Source organism: Halichoerus grypus, chromosome 4, assembly GCF_964656455.1.
Source record: "Halichoerus grypus chromosome 4, mHalGry1.hap1.1, whole genome shotgun sequence".
Lineage (NCBI taxonomy): Eukaryota > Metazoa > Chordata > Mammalia > Carnivora > Phocidae > Halichoerus > Halichoerus grypus.
In genome coordinates, this window is record NC_135715.1 from 136,194,913 (window position 1) to 136,211,480 (window position 16,568).

The 16,568-nt window shown below is 43.3% G+C and overlaps 1 long non-coding RNA gene across 1 annotated transcript; it reads right to left on the reverse strand.

The window, feature by feature from the left end:
* Nucleotides 1–664: 664 nt before the first annotated feature.
* Nucleotides 665–11,786, reverse strand: LOC144381504 (uncharacterized). Its single transcript, XR_013446763.1, has 3 exons — nucleotides 11,629–11,786; nucleotides 10,623–10,790; nucleotides 665–1,229 (listed from the first exon to the last, which is right to left on the reverse strand). It is a non-coding gene; the product is annotated as an uncharacterized LOC144381504 (long non-coding RNA).
* Between the last annotated feature and the right edge of the window lie 4,782 nt (nucleotides 11,787–16,568).

Here is a 16,568-nt window from a genome sequence, read left to right on the forward strand (position 1 = left end):
ATCCCAGGACCCTGGGATCATGACCTGAGCTGAAGGCAGATGCTTAATGACTGACCCACCCAGGTGCCCTGAGAGACTCTTAATCATAGGAAACAAACTGAGGGTTGCTGGTGGGGAGGGGAGTGGAGGGATGGGGTAACTGGGTGATGGACATTAAGGAGGGCACGTGATGTAATGAGCACTGGGTGTTATATAAGACTGATGAATCACTGACCTCTACCTCTGAAACTAGTAATACGTTACATGTTAATTAATTGAATTTAAATTTAAAAAAATTAAAAAAAAAAAAAAGAATAGATGCTGGCCTGGCTGGGGCACAACCTAGCAACCTCCTGTCAAGACAGTCATTGGTCCTTTGGCTGCTGGATGGTGGGGCCATCTAGAGGGCCACAGGGAGGGACCTGTGAGGGGGAGCTCTGGGGAGGACTTTTTACCAGTAGGTGAGCGAATATTTCAATGTTGTCACAACAGTATAGCTATTCTAGAGTCATGAATAGTCATTCAGTCAGTTGAATGAAGGGCTTAAATGGGTAACATTTGGCTGTTTTATTAAAGTTTTTTCCCATTTTCTCTCCATTCTTATGCATGAACAGGGGGTGCCCCAGACCACAGCCCACTGGGGGTTTTGCCCCCTGGAGAGATTCCTAAAGAAACTAAATACACACATAGTTGCAGAACAGGCCTTAGAAGTGTTATCTGAGCAAAAAATAGAACTATCTTAAAATCATAATGCAACCCTCACCATACTCTACAGATCTTGACTCTCCAGCTAGCACTGAATAAATGTACATTTTTTCATCCTAATTGTTTTCAGACCACTGACTAGAATTACAGCATGAAAAGGCCGCTGTCATGTTCAGTATACATTTTTAATAGACATCTTTAAACATTTAGACAAAATATTATTTTTAAATGGCAATTCTTTAACTGGTAAATGTAATTATCTAACTTTAAAGAAAAAAAAAAAAAAACCCTGACAATCAAAATATTCTGTCACTGCTTTACCAAAGCACCTAAAATATCTTTTCAGCAAATGAAATGATTCTTTATTTTATGCTTTTAAAAATGCATTAGGGTAATTGCTCTGCAACAAACCACCTTCTCTGCTCCAAGCTCGGCTGCCACATCCCTCACATATCCATCAACTGTGCACATTGTCATGATCTCCTGATGATCACCCAGGGTGAGTTTCCCAACAGCATGTTTATAAGAGTATTCAGTTGAGCAATCTGCAAAATAATTATATTTCAATGGAGATATTATGCTGTGAAAAAAATCTATTATACGTCAAGTGCTAAATGAAGCAGTTATAGAACCAAGACACATTTATTGGTGCTTTTAATCAAAGCAAATAACTTTTGCAAGCTGATCATTCCATTGTTCCCTTGCAATTTTAATTTGCTTCTTTAAAAACAAAAAAATATACTTTTCAACCAACAGTCGTCACTTTACTTCTGAATGAACAAAACATTACATTTTTAAAAATATTCTTAGTTCAACATCTCCATAAGGACGGAATCTATTTTCCCAAAGTCCTATAGCAAGAAATATACAGAAGCTAGTCTCCTTACAAAGGCTATCCAAAGGTGCACGTTTTCCTTAACCCTTGCTGCTGGTGACGTAAGAATTGAGGAACTTTTGCTCCAACGCAAAACTTTATTTGTTCCTTTGTAAAGTTTGAAGTTCAAAGCAAAAGACATTCTTTAGAGGCTTCACGTTGAATCAACTTAAGGCTATAATTAGCCCAATTTACAGATAAGAAAACTGAGGCAAACCTGCTTTATTTCAACAGGCCCGTCATTAACACCACAACACCTGGAGCTTTATAAGCTTACCGCTCAGGTAATTTCAAAACATTCATTTGTATCTCCAGAAAATTTTGATTATGTAAAGAAATCACTCGTGTAAACCTCAGAATGTAATATAAAGCTGTAAACTTTCACCATACCTTGGCAAGCCTGACCCCAAACACTTTGACCTACAGTATCGATGAATTTCTCATGAGAATAGTAGCTTCCATTTCCTGAAGGCTCACTATATGTCAGGTCCTACTTGAAGTGCTCTATAAGCATCTTTTCCCAAAATACTCACAATAATCTTATCAACTTAAGGCTATAATTAGCCCAATTTACAGATAAGAAAACTGAGGCTAGGAAGATTAAGTAACTTGCCCAGTGATCTACTTAACAGATGTTGACGGACAGCACCAAACCTGCTCAAGAAAGCCTTCATCCACGTAAAATCACTCCAGGTCCTCCTCCACGTCTCAACAGCTCACCAAATCGGGAAGCTGGTCAAAGTCACTGGGACAGGAAAGTCCAACACTTCATGAAAACATAGGAACCAGAGGTCCCAGGATCTCTGGACACCCCTTCCTCTGAGGCTCAACAATCCTAGCCCGAGGGCAAGTTCTGGATCGCTTGCCTTCCTCCCCTTCCTCCTCCTGCCTACAATTCTATTTGCAGAAAAGATCATTTGAAATCCTATCCAAACCTCACAGTAGGATTTCCCTTTTTAGTATCTGCCTGTTTTCCAAGCAGGAAGTGTGACTAATCACAACACTGTGATTGGAAGGGCCCAGAGAGGACTCTCAGGCCTGGCTCTGATTACTCGGTGCTCCTTCAGCGCCCAGCGAGCAAGGACACCACCAGGAAGGTGCCCCGACTGCACTTCTCCCCCCAAACCCAGCACCATGGGCCACCGGGAGGAAAGTGGGCGCGCTCCTGCCTCTGGCCACTCCAAGGTAATGCTCCTGACCCTGCTGCTTGCTCTACACTCTCCACCTCTTGTTCCTGCCCCCCAGCCCTCCAGCCCTACCCTCGTTATCATTGAGCCTAGATGGTCTACAAGCCGACAGGCCACTGTTCAGGGCAGATCTTAGGACGACTGCTGACAAGAAGCTCTTCCCGAACAAAGAAAGCCAAACAGATGCTAGGCCCTGGAGGAGAAAGCCATCTTGGGAATTGCAGAGCTGTGTATGTCTGTGAGAGCATGTGTGCACGTGTGACGGAGAGTGGTGTGTGTGTGTGTGTACGCACATGTGTGTGTACGGTATATGAAATGCATGTGCATGAAGGCCAAGGAGAAAGGGATCCAGGAAATGTAACCAGTTTTCTGGTCTCAGCCTTCCAAGGAAGAATGAGGGGGGAAATAATGCTGTTTGAAACAGAAGACATCATCTTTTGCTGGACAGATCGCTAAACTTTAGATCAAGAATTTTCTTCTCAGGATCACAAGAATTGGGATTCTTTTAGCTATAACAATGAACACTGATTATATGCCAGACTCTGTGCTAAACCCTTTACATGAATCCCAACATACACTCTATGAAATATATACTATCTCCATTTTCCAGATGAGGAAACTGGGATTCAGAGAGGTTAGGTCATTTCCTCAGTGTCACACAGCTAATACATGGTGAAATGGGAGTTCAAGTTGGGCAATGTGAAGAGTTGGTGCTCTAAACTTGATGTTAATAGTTCATCTTACTCCTAGAATTAAAGATACAGCCATGTACTAATCACCACCATTTTCAGCCCTAGATCCAAATGCTCACACCTATTCTCATGACAGCACAGAGTCTAGGCCACGGTTCTCAGATGCCACTGAGCAAAAAAATCACTGGGGGAGCTTGTTAAAGTACTGATTCTTGGCTATATCCTAGTGATTCTGATTCCTCTTGTCTGAGTTAGGTCCTCGGAATCTGCATTTCCAACTAGATTTCCAGGTGATTCTGATGGAGGAGCGCAAAGACACTGGTCTTACATACGGCTCAGAATCCGTGTCAAGGTAACCTAGATGTTTCTCTCCTTACTAAACACGCATCAACCTGCCTCCCCATTTCCAGCACACTGTCACTAGGGGTAGGGATGTGCAAGTATATGACCAAAATACAGCAAAACTTGGAGAGATTGTTTTTTCCTTAAGGAATTTGTTTTCACACCCATAACAAATTAATCTATTTCATAGAATCTCTAAACAAACCAAAAATAAAAAGCAAGCCAATTTACTTCAACCAAAAGACTGTAAGTTTTATGAGGGCAGAGACCATGCCTGGCACTTAGGAGACATGCAATTAAATACCTGTGGAATGAAGGAAGGAAGGAAGGAAGGAAGGAAGGAAGGAAGGAAGGAAGGAAGAATGAAACCAATCTGCTCATTATTTTTGACATTTCTACCTAACAAAGAAACTTGAAATCTTTGAAGCAGAATTTCTCAGCCACAACACTACTGATATTTTAGAGCTGTAATTCTTTGTGGTGGGGGTCACCTGTGCATGGTAGGGGGTTTAGCAGCATTCCCAGCCTCTACCCACCAGATGCCAGAAGCAGCCCACCCCACTCCTCTCCACCCCTCCCCCTGCAAAGACAGGACAACCAAAAGTACCTCCAGACATTGCCAAATCACTCTCAGTTGAGAACGAGTGTTTGGAAAAGAAGCAAAAAAAGTGTTGAATATTTTAATTGCTTTCAAAAGTGTCTGATTCTTTACTCATCACCATCTCCAATAGCATTTTACCCTTCTCCCAAAAGTTTTTTTTGGGAGAGGGTGTTGTTTGATGAAGGAGGCGGGTGAGTACAAGAACTAAATCATTAATCCTTATCTGCCACAAAAGAAAGTCAAGAGAAAAGGACTGAAGCATGAAGTAACAGTATGAGCACAGGATTTGGAAATATGTGGGGACCAGAAGAAATAGTTAAGAGTTAGAAGTGGTTGCCCCTGGAGAAAAAGAATGGAGGCGGGAGGAAGAAGGCAGAGGACTGTTGCCATTTGTTATAAGCCTTTTTTTCCTTAAAGATTTTATTTTATTTATTTATTTACTTGAGAGAGAGAGAAGAGCACAAGTAGGGGCAGAGGGAGGGGGAGAAGCAGACCTCCCCACCCCACTGAGCAGGGAGCCCGAGGTGGGGCTCGATTCCAGGACCCTGGGATCATGACCTGAGCTGAAGGCAGATGCTTAACCAACTGAGCCACAGATGCCCCTGTTATAAGCCTTTCTCTCCATGGTTAACTCTGCCCTTGTATTACGTTCATGGAAGCACGAGCTGACTTTGAGCCAGACTACAGCGGGTCTGGAACCAGCACGCACCCCGGGACTGGTGCGGTGGGAGCCTGGTGAGGCCGCAGGTGCTCTGGCACCTCACCACATTTCTATCTGCAGGACCACAACTCTCAGGAAGAAGCCTACTCTGAGCTTCAACTGATGGGTTTCAGCACAGAGTGCCTACTCAAATAGCTTCTTGAAGCCCTGGACATCAGACCTGCGTGAGCACAGAACAAGGAGAGCTACTGGACTGACAAAATAAAGGATGTGGATGCACTTGACAGAAAGCCCCAGGAAATGGTACTGTCTCATTTGTCCTCCTGGGATTTTCATTTATGGAGGTAACTAAGTGGCAGGGGACATGAGCAGACAAGGCCACTGAAAGATTACAGAGGAAGCAAGCAGGCCACACAAGGCCGCCTGATTTGGTCGGGAGGCAGAAGCAGGAGCGAGGGGAGAGCCCGGCCGGACCCTTGGTTGTGTTTGTGGCAGAAAAGGCAAGGCAGGACGGGGGAAGCAGCTTAAGAGGATGGGCTACTTTGAGTAATGTCAGTGGGCTCTGGGCTGCAGGGTGCTCTCTAGCTGTCTGGTACCTGGTCCTGGGTGATATAGGGCAGGGGCAATATCGTCCTGGTGTGTGAGCTAGATAAGGAAGTGGTTCGGAACACGGGCTCTGGAGAGCAGGAGAGGGAAACAACTTTGACCATTAATTTGGCCCTGTAATTAACGGATGCCAATAGACAAATACAGCATCTAAGAAAACACAGCAAGGTCATCATCACCCACAACATTAGCAGGCCTTCCCTTTACTTAACTTAAACTAGATACTGCCAGCTAAAGAGAGAGTGAGTGACTAACAGATTTTGGACTTATCCATCTCTCAGAGGGGTCTTTGCAAATGTGCTTTGTGTGCTCTATTGATTTCTGTCAGCACCAAACATAATCTTTAAAAACTATGTGGAGTCATTAACAAATCAAAATTTTTATAATTCACATTTCTAAAATCCCCTTAACAAAAATAGATGTACTATTGTAAGTCATGAGATTCAGAAACTATACTTTAGACAGCAAGGAAATGTAAAAATTCCAGAATAAGATTCTCCGTAGAAATCGGTAGAATTTTATTTTACCAATAACATTAGAAACATCCATTTTAGAATCAGAGCAAATCCTTCTCTCAGATTAATAAAAATGGATAACCTAAAATCATAATAGGCAATTAGACCTTGCTCTAATTCATACATATCCCATCAATATGCATGGTGAAATAGAAAAAAGAAAGTTGACTCAACATGATTTGGTTTCAAAATGAGTGTGAACGTCCACACACCTTGATGATGTTAAAATAGTGTTATGAAAGCTTAATCTCGTCAAGATTTGAGTATCTCTGTCCTTGGTGGTATCAGAAATGCTCAGAGACTTTTGCTGAGTCTTATTTCTATCTCATTGTAACTTCTTATTTCTGAACAGTGATACCAAATAAACCAACAGGCATTTATTGGGCTGTCCCGTGAGTGCCTTGAAGGTTATTCATCTTTTGCTGCCTAGGTCTCCAGGGGACCCAACAGAGCCATAGAGCATAAGACTGGATCAGGTAACGTGTATGAAATGATGAGAGAAAATTAAGAATTCAACTGGGTTGAACCAACTAAACTAAACATCAGGTGGGCAACAAGACCAGGACAAAGTTCCTCAGAGGAATGAGATTCAGGCCAAGGTGCTATGACTAAATAGGATTTAGGGGAAATGGAGGACAAGGCCGCCATTTTTCCCGGTGGGAAAAAGGTTGACTGAAGGGAGAGGGATAGGTGTGAGCTGCCCCACCTCGTCAGGAAGCAGAGGCCAGAACACAGTGAGTCAGACAAAGGGCTTGACATGATAAGTAATAGGGAGCTATAGATGGATCTAGAAGGCAGGAGTGACCTATTAAAACTGTGTTCGGGAGCAGATTGATGGGAGCTATATGCCATTTGCAGTGGAAGCTCTTCGAAGAATCCAGGCCTAAGGCAGCAGGTCACCGTGGAAAAGGACCAGCCCTGGAGACATTTTAAAGAGAGAAATAGCCCAGTATTCTAAATGAGGAAGCAGTACCATAGTGGTTCAGCCCGGGAGCCAGGGCTTTCAGGAGACCTCAGAAGGCCTGCCCCACCACTTACAACTGAATGGCCTCGGTCACACAGATTAGGTCTTTCACCTGAGAAATGGGACAATGACACTCACTTCCAGGGAGCGGTGTGAGGATTAAAAGCATGGAAATGTGTTAGCACAGTGTCTGGTGCATAGTAAGAATCTGATTAAGGGACTAATAATATTTTTGATTGTTTGCATTTTAAAAATTATTAATAGAAATGAAGAATCACTGATAATTTCCACACTTTCAGATGGGGGTGCTGGGACAGACAGACAGAAGTGGGACTGAAGGGCCCCTTACGTGTCCCAGTAAACTAAGAGTTAAGGGAGTTGACATAGACAGCAAGCATTCAGGTAGAGGTCCCGGGGCAATTAAAACACCGCTGTATGAATCTAAGCACCCAAATAGAATTCGGAAAGGAAATGTACTCTTCAGGAAATAAAATATTAGAGAAATTGCTAAATTTTACTTCCAAAGCCTATCTCTTGCAAGACACTGCTGAAAAGAAAACCGACAGTTCTATGGAAAGCATATGATTTGTTCTGGGATTAAAAAAAAAAAAAAAAAAAAAACTTGAAGCCCCTCTGGTCAAAAAATACAAAGGAAAAAGAAAAGTTTCTGAAATTTGATCATTCGGTCCTGAAACTCACCATAGTTAGAACAGACAATTGAATAATTTCTATTTTTTTCTGCTGGGTTTTTGCTTTTCGGGCCCTCTATAATAAAAGTTTGCAATAGTCAATTCTCAATTAGCTTTATTCTTGGTGAGGAGCAGTGACATAGATAAAAACAAACTAGAGATAACACAAAAATGATTTCCTGCCACTCACAGCTCTCCCTCAGCCCCCCGCCTCTTGCCTTCTCAAAGCCCTGCAATCAGCTCCCTCAGCCCTCCAATGTGTGGTGCCACAAGGAGACTGTGGGTCACACAGATAATCTACTCAAGGGTAATGGATTTGACTACAATTTAGCATTGATTAATTATAGTGTCCAATTTTAATTCAGTGCTATTCACTAACTAATTAGAAAAGGTTTTTCTATGTTCTATTTTTGGCACAGAAAATTCTAAGCATAGGTACTTTAAAATTAGCAGTACTTTTGAAATTTAATAATTATTTATCCCCAACCTCACAATGAGCACTGTACCAGGGTCAGGAGACCTAAGTTCTTCTCTGTCCTACCTATGACGCGCACTTCGCAACACCAGCTAACCGATCTCAGCTCTCTGAGCTGTTTCCTTCGTTTATAAAGTGGAGTGGACAAGGTGGGTATCTGAGGTTGCTTCCAGAGCTATCATTCTAGTCTAGATCGTAGTTAACAATGCCTGGCTTGTTTTTAAACATGTTTGCCCTTAGACCTGTACTCATAAAGTTATGGCAGTGTTTCTTAGCAGGGGGCCATTTTGTGCCTCCCAGCTCCCATTTGGCAATGTCTGGAAACAGAATTAGTGTCATGACTGAAGGGGAGGGAATGCTACTGGCGTCTAGTGGGTAAAAAGCCAGGGATGCAGCTAAACGTTCTACGATGCCCAGGACCATCTTCTGCAACAAAGAATTATCTGGTCCAAAATGTTAACAGTGCTGAGATTGAAAAACACTGATATGTGGGAAGGTTTTTTGACATAGGTCAGTGGTCTGTGAATTACCCTATTTTGGAAGACAAATAGAAGTTTACATTATAGGATACTAGGATATTAAATTGGAACTTACTACTGAAGCACCAAAGATTCTATAAATACGAAATTCCAAAGTGACGTGCCACAGCGCCATGTGGAAATTTCAAAGGGCATTATTAAAAACTGGGTAAGCGGTCCTAAAACCTGCAAGGAGGCTACAAGTGTGGATATTGGGGAGGATTTATGAAAGTAATTCTTTTGCAGAGAGCTGCTGCGAGCAGCGAGCTCAAGTCTGTGCAGTGGAAACTCCAGGAAACCCGGGACAAGGAGAGAGCGCATCTAGAGGGGTGGTGTGTGTAGCCCAGCTCCAGGACTGCTGTTGGAAGGACCCTGCAGGGGAGGCTCTGAAGGGCCCAGGAACACTCTTAGGAGAAAAAGATTCATCTCAAGCATCCGCCATCCCAGATGGTGCCAACCTATCTCACAATCACGCCATCCAAGTAAAAACTTTCCTGTACCTTTTTCTTTCCAGCCTTCCTGTGCTTTGACCCCAGAGGAGCCTGAAAGTTAGAAAGTGAAGAAAGAGGGGGAAAAGCCTTCCATACTTCCTTCTGCAAAGGCATGTGGCCTGAGAAGAACAGGCCAGGGCGGGGTAAGAGAAGTCTTACATTTAAATATATATTGAAACACTGATGAATAGAACATGAGACTAGAACTCTGTTTCAAAATCAAGGCTGTACCCCATACCACTGAAATCAGAGTCTCTGGATTTGGGACTCAGGCATCAGTAGTTTCTAAAAGTCCCCAGAGGACAGCAATGTGCAGTCAAGTTTGGGAACCAAAGACTTATACAAGTCAAACTGAAGGAACTGTTTGACAATTACAGGGTGGATCCATCAAAAGAAGTAGCGAATATTCCTAATTTATGTCCCCAACAGGATTTGGTGGGAGTTCGGGGTAGATGACTGCCATATTACACTCTTCCCCATCCACTGCTGCCCTCACTCGGACTCTCGTCACTTGTTATCTAGACCATGACAGCAGCCAACTCACTGGTCTCCTGCTTTTGGACTTGGCCACTCACACTCTACATTGCCCATAGTCTCCTCGACCCACACTGCTCCCCCAACCCAGTGATTTGCTAGGAAAAACAAAAAAAAAAATCAGACCATGCCCCTCCCCCACTTAAAATCCATCAAATGCTCACCACTACCTACCTAATAAGTTCCAAGTGCCTCAGCTTGGCAACCCGGGCCTGCCATGGTTTATCCCACGCCAACACCCCCACCTTCACCTCCTGATCTCCCTATCTCTAGGCTCCGGGAACTCTGAGTTAATAACATGCTTCCACATTCCCAAGCCACTTCATGCCTCTGGACTTTTGCCCATGCCTTCTCCTCATTTCTTGAACTGGCTAACTCCTGCTCACCTCTCAAGATCCCAGCTCCGGCATCACTCCTCCAAGAAACCTTCATTTCCCCCTCAACCCAACTCCCTTAAAGGTTGCTTTTAACAGGGCTCCTGTGTGCTCCAAAGTGAAGAGGATAGCATGTGAACAAGCACAGAGGTGAAAGAGTATAGTATGTTCTGAGAAAGCAAATAAACTCAGTATTACAGATGCAGGTGAGAGATGCGGTGTAAGAGAGAGAGGAGTCCCAAACAACCGCTCACCGGGTTTCCATTACAGGGCGGATTCACACAGCCAAGAGACGCCAGGCTCTCGGAAACATGACAGCCTGGGTAAAAAATGGACTCAAGCCAGTCGAGGGGAGAATATTCTCTGCTGAAACAATAAAAACTGACATTCATTCCAAAATTTTTGAAAAACTTACTGAAGAAAGATGACTTCCTAAATTTGAATGATAGACTCTCAGTGACTCTCTCTGTAATGACAATCACTTTCACAACCCTCAGACTTTGAGGAGTTCCAGAACACTTTTGTGTTGCTTTGCATGTGAACGTTCCAGGATTCTCCTGGCCGGTGTCATTCTCCTCAGAACCTACGAAATAAAAAAGAGTCATCATAACCATCTGCCTCCAAAGATGATAGCCATTAAATCACCCAGCTAGATTACAAATGGTTTCTTTCACTGTGCTTTTCTGTTTCTTTTGCCTTCTTAGTCACAATATTTTTTAGCTCCTCTTCCAGTCGGTTCAGTTGAAGGAAAAAATAACATTTGTTCAGCACACTGTGCTCTGAGTATTTCTGTATCTATCTTCTTATGTAATATTTACAACAACCCTATGAAATAAGCATTATTATCTACCTCTTGCCAGTGAAGAAACTGAAGCTCAGGGAGATTAAGTCAGCAGCCCAAGATGACACAGTTAGTAAGATACTGTTAAGTTCCATAAAGCTGCATCTTCATTCACGACATGATGATGACAATAATGGCATAAAAGAAAAAAAGAAAAAGCACAGGACCCAGTTGAACTCCTCCAAAGCTCAGGCCAAGTCCAAAGCAAACATGACGAAGTGTGTAGAAGGAGCTATAACAGTATCGGCTTCTCTCCACTGAGTGCTGGAGTTCAACACACAGCTCTTAAGGATACTAGCGACTCTTGGACTCCCAATGCTAACAGAACGTTCTCGTGTTTGTATTTCTTTACCAAAGAATGTAATTTCAGCCACAGAGCAGAGCCTTGAAGAAATAAAATACAAAGCCAAGAATATTTGCAGAGAATGTTTAAACAGCGCTGTTTTGAAATGTCAAATTGTATGTATGCGTGGGTGTGATATCTTCAGCTAGCAGACTTTTTCTCCTCATCTAAAATCACGTCATTATCAGACTGCTTCTTTCCTAGAAATTGCCCTCTACTAAGAAAATGTGAACTTACAAATCAGCTTCAGGAGGATGTGTTAAAGGTTCAGACCACAGTATTCCAATACAATCCCTCCTTCATGACCCAAACAGAGGTTCCAATGCCCAGGTGTCTCAAAAGCGGACGTCTCCGATGTCTTAGCTACACTTTGAGGAAGGGAGAGAAACTCCTTAGGATCCAGCTTTTCAAAAAGGAATCTTACCTGTAAAAAATAAGTGTATATCTTAACTTGTAGTTTCAAAGCAGGTTGATGTGGCCTATTTGTACTGAAGACTCTCTAGCATGTGTATGAATCCACGAATGTCTTCTGGTTATGGTATTGTTCCCCACTCATCACATGAAGAGTTTAGCAGCTGAAAACTCCAGATATGCCTAGGTTCGTCTGGCTAAAGAACACTGATCTTGCAGGGTGAAAATGAGAATCACACTCCAGAGCCAACCAACAATAAACTCCCATTAAAAAATATCTCACAGCATAGAAATCATGCCCAAGGTTTAAGAGATGATCAGTTAAGGAGCTATTAGTCCCTAATCTGAGGTCCATATTTGTTCATCAAGGTTCACCGCTGTTTATTTCCATCCTGGCTTTATGGAAAATAAACCAATGTAACGTAAAATAAAGTAAAATAAAATAAGGTGTTCCCGAATGCCTCATAATACCCAAGGAGACACAATCCTTCCATGTTAAATTAAAGAGGTTTTTCCAAGGTCAATGTGAGCTTTGCTGTATAGATTGTGTTTATATATAAGATACAAGCACTTTTTAAACTGTCTGAAAATACTGGTAATCTGAAAACTATGACTTGCTTAAAATCATACACTCTGTGATGTCTTTTCAATCGTCCCTGTGATCTTCTAATATGGGGAAGTGGTTTTTACCAAGCTAACCACCAGCCTTGAAATACCTAATGATGCCCTGAGACTGGAGGGAATCATTCCAAATTGCTCTAAATTGAACTTCCCATGGTAAGAACAAAGGGTGACACTTAACTCAAGGCCAACAGCCATGGACCTTGGGGGGTCCAATTTTCCACTCAGGATTCCAGTCTTGGGAACTTCAGGATTTTAAAGTATAGTACCTCAATCTGGCATGCAGAGTGAACTTGCCCGTTTACCCAGAAAAAGAGCCTGTGTGGTGCTTCTGTGATTTTCCTGAGATTTCCCTTCTTTGCTAGAAGCTGGAGACCTCCTGGCTAGAGATGGAGTTAACTGGGCAATTCGCCAAGTCACTGTCCCCTGTGTCATCATTTACCCAGACTTGCCCTAAATTTCTAAATGTTCTCCTTAAAGATAAGCTACCTCATTCTCAAAATGCATGTCAGCACTCTATGCCAGACCTATCACAGCAAATCATGAAAGATAGAGCATATCGATTCCTCTCTGGGAAGAATCACATTTTATTAGGATATTTTTGTGTTGCAAGAAATAGAAATCCGTTTGAGCTAGCTTAAGCGAAGAAAATGTGTATTATAAGAATTCCGGAGTAACAAGGAATTCAAGATTTGTTAAACACATTTCTTCAGAAAGAGCAAGAAGCAAGAAATAGACTATTGCTGGGAACCCTGAAAGTCGGCTTTCCATACCTCAGCATCTGCTCCATTCTTGTTTTCCAGGCTTCACAGTGGAAAATGGCCGTCGCCAGTACTTTCCTTATTGATATGCTCTCCATTCAGGACAGCATCCACACCAACCTGTGCGCTCTTGCCCCTAATTCCACTTTCCCAGGAAACGGATTGGCTGAGCTTGCATAAGGTGCCCAACACTCAGCCAATCACTTGTGCTTAGAGGAGGGGTCATTTGTTCAAACATGGCTGCTCACACTGGAACAATGGGATGGAGAGACAGACTTAGAAAATAATAGTACAGGATGCCCAGTTAAATTCGAGATCACATTAATAACAAAATATTTTATACTATACACAGGACACTAGTATACTGTGAGATATTAAAAAATATCCCATAGAAAAATTTTCCATGATTAAAAAGGTTTACAAAACATTGGGTAGTATCTATCAATTCACTGAATGTTAGAATTAGTCCCTGCTTGAGCCAGGCACAAAATCCAAAAAGAGGATTTCTTAGAACTTTTAATACACCAAGGCACTTCAATACTCCAAGAGGGGGAATGAAGTGACAGTGTTTCTGCCAAGCTCATTTGACCTTGAAAAATCACCAAGCACCTGTTGTCGCTCAGAACCTAGTCTGAGAAATGCTGACTTAAGGCAAATATATCAAGAAAGATGAATTATTCCAACTAGCAACCACCTAGGATGTCTTGATGTTAAGTACATAAGAGCTCCCAACAATTCTGGAGGTAGCCCAATGGAAATGTGCAGCATGGATAAAACACACACTAAGGCCTTGAACCTGCATCCATGAGTCCCAGCCCTGATCACTGCTCCTTTGTATACAGATTATTATCATAATGGACTTAAACTTTACTCTAAATTTTACAGAAGTTATTTTTTTTATTGAGGCCAGTTCGGCCCACTTTTCATAGGGTTTCTGGGCCATTTCTGATACCTGTATCTCCCATCAGAATAGCTACTCTGTTTGCATACTACATTATGATCAGGGAAGTTCTGATTGTGGCCGGTGACACTGTCTATAAGAAATGGCAACAAAATCATAGAAGCAGATGAGTAGCCAAAGGCGTTTTTTTCCCATCATAAAACTCACCTTCTGAAGTGAAACCACGGTGTCTTCTTCAGGACCTTTTGACTTTACCCCTGATGTGCCTCCCCTACTGTCTCTTCTTTGGGCACCTTGACTTTTTCCCTGCCCACTCTTACTCAGAACGTTTGTCTGTCTCTTTAGTCCACTAGTTACCGGCCCATGACGGTTCCTTCTGAGGGTTCTGAAATGCCTCCAAAGACAGAAAAAATCACATATGTAATCCAGTTTGAAATACCTCTATCCCGTGTACCCTCTTGAACTTGGAGGTACCAGTTTTCAAAATGTATGTGTGTCAGGAGGCAAGTATGAAAAAAAGATCAAAGCTTGGAATTTGCTCTATTATGAGACCTCTTATTACTGATTTAAACAGGGTTAGTTGGAAATGTGAAAGCTGACTGGATATCTGATGATATTAAAACTAATTAATATTTGATGACACTTGAATGTGTTTGTGGTTTTGTGGTTATGTTAAAAATAAACAGGGGAAAGAAAGAAGAGGGGGAAAAGGAGAGTTCCCTAACTGCCAAGAAAAGATACGTTGTCTGGAATTTGCTTCAAAATAATGCAGGTGACAGGGAGTGGGGGACGGTGTGGACGGGGCGGGACTGGCTGGGGGTTAGTGGTTGTTCTAGTTGAGCGATGGGTACATGGCTGGGGGTGGCGGACTGTTCATTAGGCATTCTGTTTATTTTTGTGTACGTTCAGAATGCTCCATAGTAAAATGTCTTAAATAAATAAATACATGGGGTTCACTGCTCAGGAGAACTCAGGAGTAGAGAGTGGAAGTTACAGGGTGAATCCCACCCACAGGTCCTGGAATGGGGTCTGAGCTCTGAAGTTGAAAGAAAGCGTGAGAGGTTATCTTCTTGTCCATTGTTCCAGGCTTCATCCCCTACAGAGCATTTCCCCGGCTGAGGAACCCAAACTAAAGAGGTATTTCTGTTCTGGTGAGATCCTCTTTGCTGGGGCTCCAGACCAGCTGGGCACCGATGTGCACTCCCCGGGTGAGGGCGTTCGCCCCGGGGCTGGGTTTTCGATTGTGCAGTCACTCGAGGAGTGGACCTCAAGTACTGGCTCTGTTTCATTTGCTGTCTGTGGAAACCTTTGTTTCTCTCCACGGGGCTTGCAGAATGCTGGTTGCTGCTTCGAGACCGCTTTCTGCCTCACTCACACGAGCGCCTCGGGTCGCTGTTTTCTCTGCTGATCTTCGTTCTCTCGTGCTGCAGTGACAGGGGGGCTCTTCACACCCTGGCAGGAACGGGGCCTTTCTGAGAAGAGCCCAAGCACGGGGCAGAGCCGTCCCTCAGACATCATAAACACAGTAATGACAGTTCCAAACATCCCACGGCACCTGCAGCCAGCAGCACTGAGGCCCACCATATGCTCCACGAAAACACAGCTTTAAGGGAATTCTCGTCAGTGATCAGTTCTTATTCATGATCTGCTTGCCGCTTAAGTGTTTGGGAGACAGGTTATCGCTTTCCTGGAAAGCAGATCAGTCCCGTTCTTGGTTTCAAACCACAGGAATCAGTTCTGGCTCACCTAAGCAAGGTAAGAATTTACTGATGAATTAGGGATGTCTTGGTAGCTTGGATTCTGTAGGAAAGCTGGAGAACCAGGTTGACAAAATAGGCAAGAACAGAGAACGGACATTGCCGGGGCCACAGCTAAAACCCACAGCCGCCGTCCCTAAAAACCAAGAACCACCACCATTGGTGCAGACCTGCCCTTGATTGCTGTCCTTGTCCCTCTTCTTTGCATCATTAGCTCCCCGAACCAAGTCCAAGCCTGGGGCATCTGATCGGCTGGGCCAAGGATCTGTCCACACCCTGCCTCCAGGGAAGAATGGGAAAGGAACATCAGGGTTTTTCTCTCCCCACTGGCTTCCTTGGGAGAGGGGGTCATCGCTGTGAAGTATCACATGATCCCCTCCAGTCCTGAAAAGCTGAACTCATGTGCCGTTCAGATGCGGAAGACTTGAACCCCAGAATGATGCTGAGGAAGTTTCTCTTAGAGGTTCTGCCGCAGAACAGCTACTGAGTGGGAGTGAGGCCTCCTTGTTAGGGCAAGTTAGGGGGAGGGAATGAGAAACTGATGAACTGCTAGGCTTCAGAGATTCAGAGGGGCTGCCTGTCTACAGCTAGGCCTTCCTCTGACTCACCTACGGGCTTCTGATATTGACATTCGGTGCTTATTACACTCATTTTTAATTGAACAGACTCATTGAAAAGAAAGCGATGAATGAAGACAGCAAGGGGACCCATGGTGACTGTCTGCTT